The sequence below is a fragment of the Ovis canadensis genome, chromosome 20 (assembly GCF_042477335.2).
Source record: "Ovis canadensis isolate MfBH-ARS-UI-01 breed Bighorn chromosome 20, ARS-UI_OviCan_v2, whole genome shotgun sequence".
NCBI lineage: Eukaryota > Metazoa > Chordata > Mammalia > Artiodactyla > Bovidae > Ovis > Ovis canadensis.
The window spans coordinates 49,647,906-49,666,827 of record NC_091264.1 but is presented as its reverse complement, the minus strand read 5'-3'; the positions used below and the strand labels follow the sequence as shown (position 1 = coordinate 49,666,827).

The 18,922-nt window shown below is 38.5% G+C and overlaps 1 non-coding gene across 1 annotated transcript; it reads right to left on the bottom strand.

Annotated features, from left to right (window-relative positions):
• Positions 1-12,065: 12,065 nt before the first annotated feature.
• Positions 12,066-12,171, bottom strand: LOC138426106 (U6 spliceosomal RNA). The gene has a single exon (XR_011251530.1). It is a non-coding gene; the product is annotated as a U6 spliceosomal RNA (small nuclear RNA).
• Positions 12,172-18,922: the final 6,751 nt, after the last annotated feature.

The window sequence follows — 18,922 nt, the reverse complement described above, 5'->3', positions numbered from 1 at the left end:
AGCTTGTTTAACAACCTCCAAACAACCTGGGATGAGGGCCAGTCTCTTGACTGGCTCTCCTAAGAAGTCAGTGGTGTTGCTGGGCTGGTTTTGCAGCATCTTTAGGGCTCTAGCAGTAATTCTTGGTAAACAGAAAATGGGAAATCAGAAGGTAGAAGGGAAAGGGGGATGAATAAGAGAGAAGGAAGTGAACGACAGAAGGAAGGAAAAGCAGCAAAGGGAAAGTGAGTCTAGGACTTGGGTAGTGAAGGATGAAATGCTGTTAGAAGACGTTATTTTTAAGAACCCTAATATATAATGCTTTTTTATTATCCTAAGAGCAAATATCTCATATTCCCTTTTGTTTCTATTTTCCCTTCTCTCTTCTTTTTTCTGAAATTGTTATTTATATTAGGAGTATTCCTTTGTTTGTACTAAAGGGCATAGTTCTAGAGATGAAGAAAGCTTGGCAACTCTTCAGGGCAGAATCCAGCCAAATTATCTTCTTTAAGGCAAGGACACCTTTCACCCACATACAGGAACATTGTCCAACAAAACCAATCTCTTCCCTCATAGCCAGGGTTATTCTTGCCTGAGTCCTGCCCCTGCCTCTACCTGGGATGACCCAAACCTTTCAGAACATGACAGAATAATCTGCCCCAAAGCAATCTATCAATCCCTCCATAGGCTCCTTCATGCATGTAAAGTGTCAGCTTTCTTGCATTTTCTCTTTCTTCTTCCAGAAGGTAAGAGAACATGAAAAAACTCTGTAAGCACTTTGTAAGTCATTTACTGCCCAAAACATCTAATTCTCTTTTGTTATTTGCTTTACTTTATTTCCTTCAATTTCTAGATATTTCCAGCAGAGGATGGTATTTATTACTGGGAAAATTTGGCAATAATGGGGACAATGCAATTTGAGGAAACATACACTCACCAATAGATCACATACATCTTCATGTATTTGTCTCAGAGGATTTATTTCAACCATTTATTTAAGACTTTACAACAAGAACAGAGGTGGTGACATTGAGAGCTCTCTCCTTGCTTGACTGTGACATATAAATTGAATACTGTAGGGTTTCAGACAATATTGAACAGAGCCATAAATATTCTATAGAGTCAATCAGGGATAGCCAAAGTGGGGATATTTGGACAGGATTTAACAATCACTCCCTTGCCATCCAGAAAGCATCCATTTCCCCGTCTTTTACAGATTTCCATGTAAGATTACATTTGAAGAAATGGCCCAGCTATATAAAGAATAGTAGCAGTGGTTACCGAATGAAGAACCTTTGAAGTTCACTGACCTTATAGTTTAGTAAATCACATGTCATGGATACAGTGAGGACTTAAACTGAGGTTTAAAAAAAATCTTTATTTTCCAGAAATAGGCCCTCATGTTGTGGAGAAGGAGAGGGTGATATAAAAGCACAAATTGCTATATTACGTGGTAGACTGAAAAAGAATAATATGTGAGGTCAACATTGTGCTACACTAGATTGAAGTAAAGCTAGGAGCCATCTGAGTGTGTCATAGGAGTGACGCAAATGGGATAGTTTCATGATGGAGTTTTGAAAAGTTGATGGGATGCTGAGTGCAAAAAATAGGAAAACAGTATATCTGTCAGTTCAGTTAGGATTATCTTATGAAGTAAGGATCTCTGACATCCTAGATTAAGGCAATTGAGATATTAATATGTATAACATTATAAGGTATCAGTGAATAATCAAGTCTGACAAAAACACGAGAAATGTTCATTTCTTACCATTCATGTTGTATCTCTCATGATTATGCTCCCATGATATACTGTAAATATTATTGTAGGGCTAGAATGGAGAAATATTTGTATGGATTTTTTTGCATTATGGAGAATCATATATTCCAATTTGGAGAGTTTGTCTTTATTCTACAAAACAACAGGAAACCAAGAATATTTAGTCCAAGAGAGCAGAATGTCCAGAATTAGAAAAGAGAAACTTTAATGTGGATTGAGGAGTTGTGGCTGTTGGGGCTGATAGAGAAAAAGAAAGGGATGAGAAAGAGCTGGGAATATTATGACACTGAAAATCAAAGAGGGCTCTGCCAAGTGAAAAGAAGCAAAGGATGTGAGAGATACAGGAAATGAAATAGACCTTGATCACATGCAAGGAATGAGGCAGACATAAGAGTCAAAAAGACATCCAACAATATGGAACGAGTTGAGTGAATAAATAACTGAAAAGTCAGAGAGAAAGGAAGAGATAAATTAAGGTTTTATCCAAAAGCATCTGAGCTCTATTTTCCTGTATTTCATCAACTTAGTACCAGAAATCACCAAAAAATGTTAAGGTTCTGCAGCAAATGATTGAAATAAATATTGTACGGAGCCTCTGCTAGACCCTATGGAATACCAGATCTAAAGGGTGACTACCCAGTGATAACAAGGAGCAAGTCACTAGTCACTTCCAACACTTAAATAAGACATACATTGTAAAGCATAGAGGATGAATGGAAATAAAATGGAAACAACCCATACCTTTACAGAACCAGCCTAAACAATACCGACCTACTTCAGCTCAGTTCAGTTCAGTCGCTCGGTCGTGTCTGACTCTCTGCGACCCCATGAACTGCAGCACGCCAGGCCTCCCTGTTCATCATAAACTCCTGGAGTTCACTCAGACTCATGTCCATCGAGTCAGTGATGCCATCCAGCCATCTCATCCCCTGTCGTCCCCTTCTCCTCCTGTCCCCAATCCCTCTCAGCATCAGAGTCTTTTCCAATGAGTCAACTATTTGCATGAGGTGGCCAAAATACTGGAGTTTCAGCTTCAGTATCATTCCTTTCAAAGTACTGGAGTTTCAGCTTCAATATCATTCCTTCCAAACAAACTAGAGGTCATGGTCTCCTTAATCATGTGTCCACTTTCTCCAAGAGGTTCTCATCCTTTTCTCTGAATCCTCCCTTGTTTACTAACCTTTCATTGCCTTACTCTAAGCAGATGGTCAGCTAATCTCTAATCAAATAAATTAAACAGTGTTAACTACTGATAGATATTTGTATTGATGGACTCTTCAAACTGAAAGGCTTTCTAATCCCCTGAAAGTAAAACTCTAAAACTGGAAGGACTCCTTCCCAGCCTCTTTCCAAAATGCCCAGTGGGCAGCAATTCTGAGTCTAGCTACTTAGATGTCTTCTGCTGTAATTATAAGCTGTTTGGATAGTGAAGACAGGAGATGGATGAGGCACTGAATGATGTCGAGAAAGAAATGCATGGACACGTGGAAAAGATACCATAAGCCTTAAACACAGATCTCTGCCTGTACACCATACCATTTGTGATGGGTGCCAGGTGGGCCTAATGAGGGATGGATTTTTCAAGAAAGCTCTATATGAGTTGGTACTGAGAAGTTTGATTCAACTCAACTGTTTCAACATGATTCTTTGATTCTAAGACTCAAAGCCACTTGTCTCATTTAACTGCACTAAGTCAAAAAGGGAATATACTTATTGCCTATTTGAACACTGCTGCTGCTGCTGCTGCTGCTAGGTCGCTTCAGTCGTGTCCGACTCTGTGTGACCCCATAGATGGCAGCCCACCAGGCTCCCCCATCCCTAGGATTCTCCAGGCAAGAACACTGGAGTGGGTTGCCATTTCCTTCTCCAATGCATCAAAGTGAAAATTGAAAGTGAAGTCGCTCAGTCACGATCCCATGGACTGCAGCCCACCAGGCTCCTCCATCCATGGGATTTTCCAGGCAAAAGTACTGGAGTGGGGTGCCATTGCCTTCTCCGTTGAACACTGCTAAGAGATCTTAAAAAAAGTTCTCATCACAAGAAGAAAATTGTAACTATTTCTAGTGACAGATGTTCACCAGACTTACTGTGGTGATCATTTTGCAATATATATCAAATAATTATGTTGTACACCTGAAACCAAAATAACATTATATTCAATATTATTTATGTATAATGATACCTGAAACTAAAATAGCATTATATGTCAATGTGACCTATGTATAATGATCATATAATCATTATGTTATATACATAACACATATGCATACCTTCAATTGACTTCAGTCACTCTGTCATTTCCAATTGTCTGAGACCCCAGCGACTGTAGCACATCAGGCTCCCCTGTCCTCCACCATCTCCTAGAGCTTGCTCAAACTCATGTCCATCGAGTCAGTCATGCCATCCAATCATCTCATCCTCTTCTATCTCCTTCTCCTCCTGCCTTCAATCTTTCCCAGCATCAGGGTGTTTTCCAATGAGTTAGTATTTTGCATCAGGTGGGAAAAGTATTCAAGCTTTAGCTTCAGTATCAGTCCTTTCAATGAATATTCAGGGCTGATTTCCTTTAGTATTGACCGATTTGATCTTGCAGTCCAAGGGATTTTCAAGAGTCTTCTCCAATACCGCAGTTCAAAAGCATCAGTTCCTTGGTGCTCAATTTCCTTATGGTCCGGTTCTCACATCCATATATAACTACTGGAAAAACCACAGCTTTGACTAGATAGAAGTTTATTTCACACACCTATGTAAGGAAAAGTTTTTGAAATGGAATATGATTGTATTTTGGAAAAGAAAACAAATGGCATATAACTTTGTTTTCCAAATGTGCATTTTAGCTATCATTTTGGGTCAAAACCTTATCTTCAAATGTTGTTTATGTTTATGCTGATAAAAGAAACAGAAATGTGTCTTAGCCTTGTAACATTAACTGCAGAACAGCTTATTTACAATAGCTAATTGAAACCACAAAAATTTGAAACCTATAGCCTGCCCAGTACTCTGCTATTGGTCATTTAACCAACTGATCATTGACTTAATTCCTCCCTGACTCAGAAACTCTTATAGGTGCTTAGTTTGCATCAATAAACAAAGCAGGCAGACACTTATTCTGATGTGACTGATATTCCAGCAGGGGGAAGACAGATAATCTGCAATAAACCTGAATCCAAGTACATTATATGGTATGTTAACAGGTGATCTATACTATGGGAAAAGAAATAGTAATCAGAGGATGGGGTTCAGGGAATAAAGGTGAAGAAAGGGAGGTGATTTAGAGAAAAACAACTTAGAATAAACTGAGCGGAGCAAACATGCTCTCTTGCATTCAAGATTCAAGTTTTCCCCTGTGCAGGCAGGCCTCTGACCTCCAACCTAGATCAGAAGCAGCCTGAGTAGGGCTGTTCCTCCCAAGGAATACATGTGAAAGAACACCAGGTGGTGGTTTAGTTGCTAAGCTGTGCCTGACTCTTTGTGACCCCATGGAATGTAGCCTACCAGGTTCCCCTGTCCATGGAATTCTCCAGGCAAGAATATGGATTCCCATGACCTCCTCCGGGGGATCTTCGCAACCCAGGGATTGAATCAGGGTCTTCACAAGGCAAGCGGATTCCTTACTGTCTGAGCCACCAGGAAAGCCCAAGAAACTCAATAATGGCATGGGTATTTGGAAAATAAAAAGATAAAAACATATACTAATAATAGATAAAGTGGATTTTAGAGCAAAGAAAATTTTGAAAGACAAAGGAAGACAAGGACATTACATAAGGAAAAAACAGTCAATCCAGCAGGAATACATAATAATCCTAAATATGTATATATCAAACAATATAATCTCATAATACTTGAAGCAAAAATAGTTGCATCATCTGAATACTCCTATAAACTTGAATGAGATTGAAACTGTGAGATAAAACTTTTGAAAAAGAAATCATCAATCCAAGATAGTTTGACCAGACTAGAGAATTCTAACAGTTAAAAAATTAAGATCAATCTGACATAATCTCTTCAAGAAAATGAAAGAGTAGGAAACCATTCCCTACTAATGAGATGGGGCCAATATTGCTCTATATCAAAATCAGATAAAGGCCGTACAAAAGGAAATTTCAGACTAACATCTCTGACAAAGTTGGAATTAAAATTTTCACTCTCACACATACAAATCAACCAAATGAATTCAACAATGTATAAAAAATATCTCTTGATAGTTTCTGGTCCCTTCCTAAGTCTGGTCCCATTACCTATCTCTCCAAAGGGTTTAAGTGAATCAAGGATATAGTCAGTTATGGTCCCAGTAATAATATTATGATATCAGAAATACAATGACAAATACTCCAGTCTAGGTCAAATCAGAAACTGACCTCTCCCATTAAAGTTAATCCTACCCAGTCATCCTAAATGTCTAGCAAGATAACTACAACACGATTCATTAGATAAAGAAAACAGATCTACTACATAGAAATGGTGGGTGTATTTGATATTCCTTATATGCCCCTCAGGAACCCTGATAATTTTGTATTATGTTATGAACCTTTGGAGGCTGAGAAGACCAGACTTTATACCTCCAGCTCTTCTGGCCTCTGACTTCTACTTGAGTTTGGCCAGGGATGGCCAAAAGAGATTGGTGAGTCAGTGGAGAAAGAGATTAGTCGATTGATTATTTCCTCTGGCTCCTTTCTTGCTGGGAAGTGGTCAGGTTTCTCCACTGAGCCCAGAGCTCTGGTCACAGGCCCTCACTTTTAGCTGTAGCTATGTACAAGACTCTTTAGAGACTGTAATATCCATTGTCTTCTTTGCCATGTGGGCGTAAAAGTGTTCATGTACCCCTGTTCTTGCCTGTCTCAAAGAGTTTTGCTCTTCCTTTTAAGCTATCCTTAGCGCTGATACAACTTCCAAATCCTTAAGTTCATTGTGTGTTAGTCACTCAGGCATGTCTGACTTTTTGTGAACCCCATGGACTGTAGCCCTACCAGGCATCTCTGTCCAAAGGATTCTTCAGACAAGAATACTGGAGTGGGTAACGAATTCCTTCTGCATGGTTCTTCCCTGAACCAAGGGTGCAACCCAGGTCTCCCACATTGCAGGCAAATTCTCTACCATCTGAGCCACCAGGGAAACCACTTTCCCCTATTATCCTTATCTGTATAAATCATCTTGATTTCTGACAATGATAGGGAGATGGAGCTGCTAGATAAATATTGTCCCTCAAAGATCTAATGCTAAACTGCTTACAACAGGAGGGGGACATCTTTTCTCCTGACTCCAAAACCATAAATACAAGAACATGTCACAGGTCATGTAAAAATAAGTGCTGAGAAATCAATGATTCAAGAATGAATTTTTTAAAGAGCACAAATTTTAAGATGTAAGATAATGAATAAGGTTTGAGAATCTAACATGTAATGTGATTATGGTTTGTAATGTGTTATTGAGATTTGTGGGGCTTCCCAGGTGGTGTTAGTGGTAAAGACCCCTCCTGCCAGTGCATGATGCATGAGAGACATGGGTTGAATACCTGGGTCAGGAAGATCCCCTGGAGGAGGGCATGGCAACCCACTCTAGTATTATTTCATGGAGAATCCCCATGGACAGAGGAGCCTGGCAGGCTATAAAGTCCATGGGGTCACAAAGAGTTGGACATGACTGAAGTCACATAGCACACATGTAAGAGAAGAAAACTTATAAGTTCTCACCAAAAAGATCTTTAAAGGTAAATATGTGAGGTGATATTAATAGATGTGTTAATTAAATCAATGAGGGAATCCATTTATCATGTTTAACAATTTATGTATTTATTTGAAATATAAGCTTATTTGTTTTAATTGGAGGCTAATTACTTTACAATATTGTATTGGTTTTGCCATACACCAACATTAATCTGCCACGGGTGTACACTTGTTCCCCATTCTGAACCCCCCTTCCCACTCCCTCCCGTACTATCCCTCTAGTTCATCCCAGTGCATCAGCCCCAAGCATCCTGAATCCTGCATCGAACCTGGACTGGTGATTTGTTTCTTATATGATATTATACATGTTTCAATGCCATTCACCCTCTCCCTCTCCCATAGAGTCCAAAATACTGTTCTATATACATCTGTGTCTCTTTTGCTGTCTCACATACAGGGTTATAGTTACCATCTTTCTAAATTCCATATATATGCGTTAGTATACTGTATTGGTGTTTTTCTTTCTGGTGTACTTTACTGAATATAATAGGCTCCAGTTTCATCCACCTCATTAGAATTGATTCAAATGTATTCTTTTTAATGGCTAAGTAATATTCCATTGTGTGTACCACGGCTTTCTTATCCATTCATCTGCTGATGGGCATCTAGGTTGCTTACATGTCCTGGCTATTTTTTTTAATTAAATTAAATTAAATTAATTTATTTTTCCTTTACAATATTGTATTGGTTTGCCATACATCAACATGAATCTGCCACAGGTGTACATAAGTTCCCACTCCTGAACACCTCTCCCACCTCCCTCCCCATACCATCCCTCTGGGTTATCCTAGTGCACCAGCCCCAAGCATCCTGTATCCTGCATCAAAACTAGACTGGTGATTCATTTCTTATATGATAGTATACATGTTTCAATGCCATTCTCCCAAATCATCCCACCCTCTCCCTCTCCCACAGAGTCAAAAAGTCTGTTCTGTACATCTGCGTCTCTTTTACTGTCTTGCATACAGGGTTATCATTACCATCTTTCTAAATTCCATATATATGTGTTAGTATACTGTATTGGTGTTTTTCTTTCTGGCTTACTTCACTCTGTATAATCGGCTCCATTTTTATCCACCTCATTAGAACTGATTGAAATGCATTCTTTTTAATGCCTGAGCAATACTCCATTGTGTATATGTACCACAGCTTTCTGGTTGCTTCCATGTCCTGGCTATTATAAACAGTGTTGTGATGAACATTGGGGTACATGTGTCTCTTTCAATTCTAGTTTCCTTGGTGTGTATGCCAGCAGTGGGATTGCTTGGTCATAAGGCAGTTCTATTTCCATTTTTTTTTTAAGGAATCTCCACACTGTTCTCCGTAGTGGCTGTACTAGTTTGCATTCCCACCAACAATGTAAGAGGGTTCCCTTTTCTCCACACCCTCTCCAGCATTTATTGCTTATAGACTTTTGGATCGCAGCCATTCTGACTGGTGTGAAATGGTACCTCATTGTGGTCTTGATTTGTATTTCTCTGATAATGAGTAATGTTGAGCATCTTTTCATGAGTTTGTTAGCCTTCTGTATATCTTCTTTGGAGAAATGTCTATTTAGATGTTTGGCCCATTTTTTGATTGGGTGGTTTATTTTTCTGGAATTGAGCTGCATAAGTTGCTTGTATATATATATATATATATATATATATATTTTTCTCTTTTTCACTTTTTATTTCTTCGAAATAGTTCAATTCTTTATGAGATTCTGGTTAACCTGCAGTTTTACACTGTATGAGGATTATTATTTTTTTTTTTAGTTTTTTATTTTTTAAATTTTAAAATCTTTAATTCTTACATGCTTTCCCAAACATGAACCCCCCTCCCAACTCCCTCCCCATAACATCTTTCTGGGTCATCCCCATGCACCAGCCCCAAGCATGCTGCATCCTGCGTCAGACATAGACTGGCGATTCATTTCACAAGATAGTATACATGTTAGAATGTCATTCTCCCAAATCATCCCACCCTCTCCCTCTCCCTCTTAGTCCAAAAGTCCGTTATACACATCTGTGTCTCTTTCCCTGTCCTGCATACAGGGTCGTCATTGCCATCTTCCTAAATTCCATATATATGTGTTAGTATACTGTATTGGTGTTTTTCTTTCTGGCTTACTTCACTCTGTATAATCGGCTCCAGTTTCATCCATCTCATCAGAACTGGGAGAAAATAATAGCAAATGAAGCAACTGACAAACAACTAATCTCAAAAATATACAAGCAACTTATGCAGCTTGTATATTTTTGAGATTAGCTGTTTGTCAGTTGCTTCATTTGCTATTATTTTCTCCCATTCCAAAGGCTGTCTTTTCACCTTGCTTATAGTTTCCTTTGTTGAGCAGAAGCTTTTAATTTTAATTAGATCCCATTTGTTTATTTTTGCTTTTATTTCCAGAATTCTGGGAGGTGGGTCATAGAGGATCCTGCTGTGATTTATGTCGGAGAGTGTTTTGCCTATGTTCTCCTCTAGGAGTTTTATAGTTTCTGGTCTTGCACTTAGATCTTTAATCCATTTTGAGTTTATTTTTTGAATGGTGTTAGAAAGTGTTCTAGTTTCATTCTTTTACAAGTGGTTGACCAGTTTTCCCAGCACCACTTGTTAAAGAGATTGTCTTTAATCCATTGTATATTCTTGCCTCCTTTGTTGAAGATAAGATGTATATAGGTGTGTGGATTTATCTCTGGGCTTTCTATTTTGTTCCATTGATCTATATTTCTGTCTTTGTGCCAGTACCATACTGTCTTGATGACTGTGGCTTTGTAGTAGAGCCTGAAGTCAGGCAAGTTAATTCCTCCAGTTCCATTCTTCTTTCTCAAGATTGCTTTGGCTATTCGAGGTTTTTTGTATTTCCATACAAATCTTGAAATTATTTGTTCTAGCTCTGTGAAAAATACCACTGGTAGCTTGATACAGATTTCATTGAATCTGTAGATTGCTTTGAGTAGTATACTCATTTGCACTATATTGATTCTTCCAATCCATGAACATGGTGTATTTCTCCATCTATTAGCGTCCTCTTTGATTTCTTTCATCAGTGTTTTATAGTTTTCTATATATAAGTCTTTAGTTTCTTTAGGTAGATATATTCCTAAGTATTTTATTCTTTTCATTGCAATGGTGAATGGAATTGTTTCCTTAATTTCTTTTTCTACTTTCTCATTATTAGTGTATAGGAATGCAAGGGATTTCTGAGTGTTGATTTTATATCCTGCAACTTTACTATATTCACTGATTAGCTCTAGTAATTTTCTGGTGGAGTCTTTAGGGTTCTCTATGTAGAGGATCATGTCATCTGCAAACAATGAGAGTTTTACTTCTTTTTTTCCCAATCTGGATTCCTTTTATTTCTTTTTCTGCTCTGATTGCTGTGGCCAAAACTTCCAGAACTATGTTGAATAGTAGTGGTCAAAGTGGGCACCCTTGTCTTGTTCCTCACTTTAGGGGAAATGCTTTCAATTTTTCACCATTGAGGATAATGTTTGCTGTGGATTTGACATAGATAGCTTTTATTATGTTGAGGCATGTTCTTTCTATTCCTGCTTTCTGGAGAGTTTGTTTTAATCGTAAATGGATGTTGAATTTTGTCAAAGGCTTTCTCTGCATCTACTGAGATAATCATATGGCTTTTATTTTTCAATTTGTTAATGTGGTGAATTACATTGATTGATTTGCAGATATTGACAAATCCTTGAATCCCTGAGATAAAGCCCACTTGGTCATGGTGTATGATCTTTTTAGTGTGTTGATGGATTCTGATTGCTAGAATTTTTTTAAGGATTTTTTTCATCTGTTTTCATCAGTGATATTGGCCTGTAGTTGTTTTTTTTTTTTTTTTTTTTTTTTTTTTTTTGGTGTGTGTGTGTGTGTGGCATCTTTGTCAGGTTTTGGTATTAGAGTGATGGTGGCCTCATAGAATGAGTTTGGAAGTTTACCTTCCCCTGCAATTTTCTGGAAGAGTTTAACTCTAAATTTTTGGTAGAATTCAGCTGTGAAGCTGTCTGGACCTGGGCTTTTGTGTACTGGAAGATTTCTGATTACAGTTTCAATTTCCATGCTTGTGATGGGTCTGTTAAGATTTTCTATTTCTTCCTGGTTCAGTTTTGGAAAGTTGTACTTTTCTAAGAATTTGTCCATTTCTTCCACGTTGTCCATTTCATTGGCATATAATTGCTGATAGTAGTCTCTTATGATCCTTTGTGTTTCTGTGTTGTCTGTTGTGATTTCTCCATTTTCATTTCTAATTTTATTGATTTGATTTTTCTCCCTTTGTTTCTTCATGAGTCTGGCTAATGGTTTCTCAATTAAATTTATCCTTTCAAAGAACCAGCTTTTGGCTTTGTTGATTTTTGCTATGGTCTCTTTTATTTCTTTTGCATTTATTTCTGCCCTAATTTTTAAGATTTCTTTCCTTCTATTAACCCTGGGGTTCTCCAATTCTTCCTTTTCTAGTTGCTTTAGGTGTAGAGTTAGGTTATTTATTTGACTTTTTTCTTGTTTCTTGAGGTATGCCTGTAAAGTTATGAACTTTCCCCTTAGCACTGCTTTTACAGTGTCCCACAGGTTTGGGGTTGTTGTGTTTTCATTTTCAAAAAAATATGGAATGCTTCATGAATTAGCGTGTCATCCTTGTGCAGGGCCAAGCTAATCTTCTCTGTATTGTTCCAGTTTTAGTGTATGTGCTGCCGAAGCAAGCACTATCCTAGCTATTATAAACAGTGCTGAGTGTATACTTTAAATATCTTGTCATTTTATCTGGAAATTATATTTTTAAAAAATGAAAAAAGAAAAAAAACACAAGAATTTCAATGCTTTTTATATAATATTGTAGATATTTCAGCCATTACTCTTGGTATGTAAAAAGTTTTTTCTAACTCCAGATAATAACCAGTGGGATTCACTGGGTATTAGAAAAGGAAGAAACTATGGAAATTATCTAGACAATCCTCCCATATTAAAGATATATAAGTAAATCCAAGAATGATTAAGTCACTTATCTAAACTTATAAAACTCAATGCAAAACTAGCAATAGAAACCACATTTCCTAAGTTTAAGTGAATCTTAACCGAATTACCAGGCAAATGGATGTATCTCCTATGCACTGCAAAACTTGATTCTTAACTCTTTCACAGACTGACCATATTCTGCCTTGTATTCATTGTCCAGTTTGCATAAGTTTACCAAGTAAATTGAATTCCTTGAAGGTTCAATCCTGGCATGTCTGTTCTTCTCACTTTATATTCTCACGTATGGATAAAGTTCTTTATAAATGCCATTCCTTCTCCCTGGAAGACCCTCGCTCTTTTACCTCATGACTTCCCTGACATCGTTCAGATCTCAGTAAAAACCACTTCCACAAAGCAGCCATTCCTGACTCTGACACAGCTCAGGTCTCCTTGTTATGTGGACATATGGCATTCTGTGCTTTTCCCTCTCAACTCGTGTCCCAACTGTGGTGCAACATTTAATTTTGAAATTTACCTCTTTCTGTTTTTCTATTAAAATTTAACTCCTAGTTCACAAAGTCCACATGTGTGCTCTTCACTACTGTCCATTCTTTGCATACAGCAGGACTTCCTTAGGTGTTTATTTAATGAAACACTTTATTCATGCAGAATAAAATTTCAATGAATTTTGTTGTTGCTATCATGGCATATAGTGAACTAAAACCATTTAGGACTTCTCTCCCCATCCAAACCCTCATACCCTGATTATTTGGACATATTTAGAGAACTAGAACTGTGGGGGCTTCCCTTGTGGCTCAGCTGGTAAAAAATCCACCTGCAATGTGGGAGGTGTGGGTTTGATCCCTGGGTTGGGAAGATTCCTTGGAGAAGGGAAAGGCTACCCACTTCAGTTTTCTGGCCTGGAGAATACAGTCCATGGGATCACAAAGAGTGAGACACCACTGAGCAACTTTCATTTTCACAGAACTGTGGAAGCATTTGCTTTTGTTACCCTATTAGATGGAAAACACTGGATGTTCAGTCTTTTATTCCACATACATTAGCCCTTGCAGTTCATGTGCTAAGATAATGTGATAATCGAGTCACTGACTAAAATGCTGAATAGGACAGAACTAGAAATAGGAAAAGTAGTACGTCAAGGCTGTATATTGTCACCCTGCTTATTTAACTTACATCATGAGAGACTCTGGACTGGAAGAAACACAAGCTGGGATCAAGATTGCTGGTAGAAATATCAATAATCTCAGATATGCAGATGACACCACCCTTATGGCAGAAAGTGAAGAGTAGCTAAAAAGCCTCTTGATGAAAGTGAAAGAGGAGAGTGAAAACGTTGGCTTAAAGCTCAACATTCAGAAAATGAAGATCATGGCATTTGGTCCCATCACTTCATGGGAAATAGATGGAGAAACAGTGGAAACAGTGTCAGACTTTATTTTTTGGGGCTCCAAAATCACTGTAGATGGTGACTGCAGCCATGAAATTAAAAAATGCTTACTCCTTGGAAGAAAAGTTATGACAAACCTAGATAGTATATTCAAAAGCAGAGACATTACTTGGCCGACTAAGGTCCCTCTAGTCAAGGATGGTTTTTCCTGTGGTCATGTATGGATGTGAGAGTTGGACTGTGAAGAAAGCTGAGTTCCAAAGAATTGATGCTTTTGAACTGTGGTGTTGGAGAAGACACCTGTGAGTCCCTTGGACTGAAAGTAGATCCAACCAGTCCATTCTGAAGTAGATCAGCCCTGGGATTTCTTTGGAAGGAATGATGCTAAAGCTGAAGCTCCAATACTTTGGCCACTTCATGCAAAGAGATGACTCATTGGAAAAGACTCCGATGCTGGGAGACATTGGGGGCAGGAGGAGAAGGGGATGACGCAGGATGAGATAGCTGTATGGTATCATGGACTCGATGGATGTGAGTCTGAGTGAACTCCAGGAGATGGTTATGGACAGGGAGGCCTGGCCTGCTGCAATACATGGGGTCTCAAAGAGTTGGACACGACTGAGTGACTGAACTGAACTGAACTGAACTGAGAGATAGTGTTCTGAACCTGCCACTTGAGTCTCCTTTTTACCATAGGATTCTCAACTTCACTAGAGGAGTTAACTTTCTTAGCTGTACTCTCTGATCATGACAGATAAAAATACTTTAAGCAGAGCCTACAAATTAAATATTCTTACATTGTACACAAACACCTAATCTTTCTTTGAAGGTTCAAAAGAAATTTACCTCCTTGATGAATTGTTACCTACTTTTCCTAGATGAAAGTGCCATCTTCCTCCTTATGGCTTCCAAATGTCATTCTTACCATTTTCATCTCACTCACCACTTTCTGACTTACATTATAGTTAATTATCTGAACAACACCAATTCCCACTCCTTTCATTCAGTTCCATTGGGGCTACAAGGGTATGCCAAATGTCCTGAAGTTACTACTTATTGAGTACCAAACATGGCAGAAACTGGCCAGCCATTTGTTCTTTCTGAGGTAAATATTATAATTAAAAGCAAATACCCAGCCTGTGGTATTTTGGATAAACTGACAACTGGACAAAACCTTAACTGCTATTTCAGATAAAAGTTCCTTTGTGTTAAATTTTTTCTTTTAGAGAGAGCCTCATTCTAGATAGCATTTAAGTAAATAGAAATGGGACTGATAATTAGGAAAAAAAAAACAAAAAACAAACACTGTTGCAGGATACAAAAGCAGACAAACCAGGCATCTTCTGTATAATTCAAGACCCATTTTATTAGGAGTTGGCAGCTCAGACAGTAAAGAGTTCCCCTGCATACAGGAGACCTGTGTTCCATCCCTGGTCAGGAAGATCCCTGGAAGAGGGCATGTCAAACCACTCCAGTATTCTCACCTAGAGAATCCCCATGGACAGAGGAGCCTGGCAGGCTACAGTCCAAGGGGTAGTCAGTCCACGGGGTTGTAAAGTGTTGGACACGACTGAGCAACTACACACAGCAAACTTCTCTAGGTGACATCCTGACATTTAGAAACAGTTTCTTTCACTAGTGTGCTTAACTGTAACTCTGCTTTTCAGTGGAAGATCAAAGATAAAAGTAATATTCCATAACAGTCAAGTAATTATTTCTATCAAGGATTTTTTCTTAAAGCGAAGCTAGAGAAATACACTGTGGGATAGAGCAGATAATGAGAAGTATAAGAGGTCCAAACAGGGAAGCTGCACAACCAATCAATAATTTTCTTTTCAGGAAAAAGAATAAAGCCTCAGTTTGGAATCATGTTTGATACAGAGATTTGCATAATCTTTGGAAATGTAAAGGATTTTCTACTCTAATTTTCCTTTTCCAGTTGAGAATACCAGGCCTAGAGAAGTGAAGATAAGTTTTCCAAGTTAAAGAGCAGTTAAGTTAGGATTCTGATGAGAGCCCAGTAACAGGCCTTAGGGTTCAGTTGCTTCATCTTTAGGCTGATAGGCTGGAGATTGTGGTACCAGTTAATGGTGCCATCTTTAGGCTGAATTGCTTTGATTTTGGGAAGCCTCTATTTATGCTCTTGAGGCCCTAAACTGATTGCATAAAATCCACAGTCTATTGGTTTAAATGTTAATCACCTCTAAGAAAATATCTTCCCAGGTGGGCATGTCAAAGAACTACAATTAGAAAGAAATGTACAATTCTGTGGAGTATGTTACCATGTGCCATAGGAATCGAATATCTATACTACCTGTTCCACATTCATGACCTTGGAAGGGAAAACAAGATTGACAATATTTTCTCATTTAATTGTGTCCAGTGTTTAGTTCATGTTACAAAATGCCAGAGGCTGGGTGGTTTATAAACCACATTATTTATCACAGTTCTGGAGGTTAGATGTCTAAGATCATTGTGCCAGCATGGTAGAGTGTGTGAGTGCCTCACTTACTATTCCAGGACATATCCCTAAATAGAAGGGCTGAGCAAGTATTTCAGGCCTCTTTCACAAGAGCCCTAATCCCATTCATGTGGGCTCTGCCTCATGACCTAATCATTTTCCAATGGCCCCCTCCTAAAATCGTTACTTTGGGGATTAGGTATCCAACATATGAATATTGGGAGACCACAAGCATTTAGATCATCCCACCCATCGAAGAGACTGACTTTTCTAAGCTAACCCAATGTCTCATCCATGCTGAATGCTCTGTGGTGCTGATAGGAAGCCAAGGACTAATGAAGCTGAGTAAGGACCAGCAGCCCCTGGTGGAGGGTCTGAGATGGCAAACTCCTTGATGGATTTCACAATAGTATATGAGTGTCTCCAGGGTCTTCGTTGGTTATCAGTCATTGAGCAATCCCCTCCCTCCTATATATGTTCCTATTTGAAATATGAGTTAATTACTGATTTTTTAGACAAAGTACCAGTTGACCAACATGGAAACATCACAGCTATGCATATGAAGAAAAGGGCCTTCAGTTCAGTTCAGTTCAGTCGCTCAGTCGTGTCCGACCCTTTGCAACTCCATGAATCGCAGCATGCCCGGCCTCCCTGTTCATCACCATTTCCCGGAGTTGATTCAGACTCATGTCCATTGAGTCAGTGATGCCATCCAGCCATCTCATCCTCTGTTGTCCCCTTCTCCTCCTGCCCCCAATCCCTCCCAGCATCAGAGTCTTTTCCAATGAGTCAACACTTCGCATGAGGTGGCCAGAGTACTGGAGTTTCAGCTTTAACATCATTTCTTCCAAAGAAATCCCAGGGTTGATCTCCTTCAGAATGGACTGGTTGGATCTCCTTGCAGTCCAAGGAACTCTCAAGATCTTCTCCAACACCACAGTTCAAACTCATCAATTCTTCAGTGCTCAGCATTCTTCACAGTCCAACTCTCACATCCACACATGACCACAGGGAAAACCATAGCCTTGACTAGTCAGAACTTAGTTGTCAAAGTAATGTCCCTGCTTTTGAATATGCTATCTACATTGGTCATAACTTTTCTTCCAAGGAGTAAGCGTCTTTTACTTTCATGGCTGCAATCACCATCTGCAGTGATTTTGGAGCCCCCCAAAATAAAGCCTGACACTGTTTCCACTGTTTCCCCATCTATTTGCCATGAAGTGTTTGGACCAGATGCCATTATTTTCGTTTTCTGAATGTTGAGCTTTAAGCCAACTTTTTCATTCTCCTCTTTCACTTTCATCAAGAGGCTTTTTAGTTCCTCTTCACTTTCTGCCATAAGAGTGGTGTCATCTGCATATCTGAGGTTACTGATATTTCTACCAGCAGTCTTGGTTCCAGCTTGTGTTTCTTCTGGTCCAGTGTTTCTCATGATGTACTCTGCATATAAGTTAAGAAAGCAGGGTGACAATATATAACCTTGACGTACTCCTTTTCCTATTTGAATCCAGTCTATTCCTCCATGTCCAGTTCTAAAAGGGCTTTAGACAGATGCAAATTTCATAGTGGAAAGTCCTTAAGACTTTATTCACTTCAGATAGCAATTACAAGTTTTGGGATCTATCAGGACCTTTCTTGGTTTCCATAATCAGCTAGGACTCCAAGAGCTCACTGAAAGCTGTTATACATGTGGTTATGGTTTATTCCAGATCTTTGATTTTTAACTCGTTTTTTTTATTTTAGTGCAGTGTAATTGATTTATAATGCTATAAATGTCAGGTTTTTTTTGAACAGTGAATGAGTTATTCATATACGTACATCCACTCTTTTTTAAAACAAATTTATTTTATTATTGTTATTATTATTATTATTATTTTTACTTTACAATATTGTATTGGTTTTCCCATACTGGAATTTAGAAAGATGGTAATGATAACCCTGTATGCGAGAGAGCAAAAGAGATACAGATGTATATCCACTCTTATTTAGATTCTTTTCTCATGGAGCAACAGACGGGTTCCAAATAGGAAAAGGAGTATATCAAGGTTGTATATTGTCACCCTGCTTATTTAACTTATATGCAGAATACATCGTGAGAAACGATGGGCAGCATGAAGCACAAGCTGGAATAAAGATTGCCATGAGAAATATCAATAACCTCAGATATGCAGATGAAAGCACTATTATGGCAGAAAGTGAAGAAGAGCTAAAGAGCATCTTGATGAAAGTGAAAGAGAAGAGCGAAAAATTTGGCTTAAAATCCAACATTCAGAAAACTAAGATTATGGCAAATAGATGGAGAAACTGGAAACAGTGGCTGACATTATTTTTCTGAGCTCCAAAAATCACTGCAGATGGTGACTGCAGCCATGAAATTAAAAGACGCTTACTCCTTGGAAGGAAAGTTATGACCAACCTAGACAGCATATTAAAAAGCAGTGATGTTGGATTCTGATTGCTAGAATTTTGTTGAGGATTTTTGCATCTATGTTCATCAGAGATATTGGCCTGTAGTTTTCTTTTTTTGTGACATCTTTGTCAGGTTTTGGTATTAGGGTGATGGTGGCCTCATAGAATGAGTTTGGAAGTTTACCTTCCTCTGCAATTTTCTGGAAGAGTTTGAGTAGGATAGG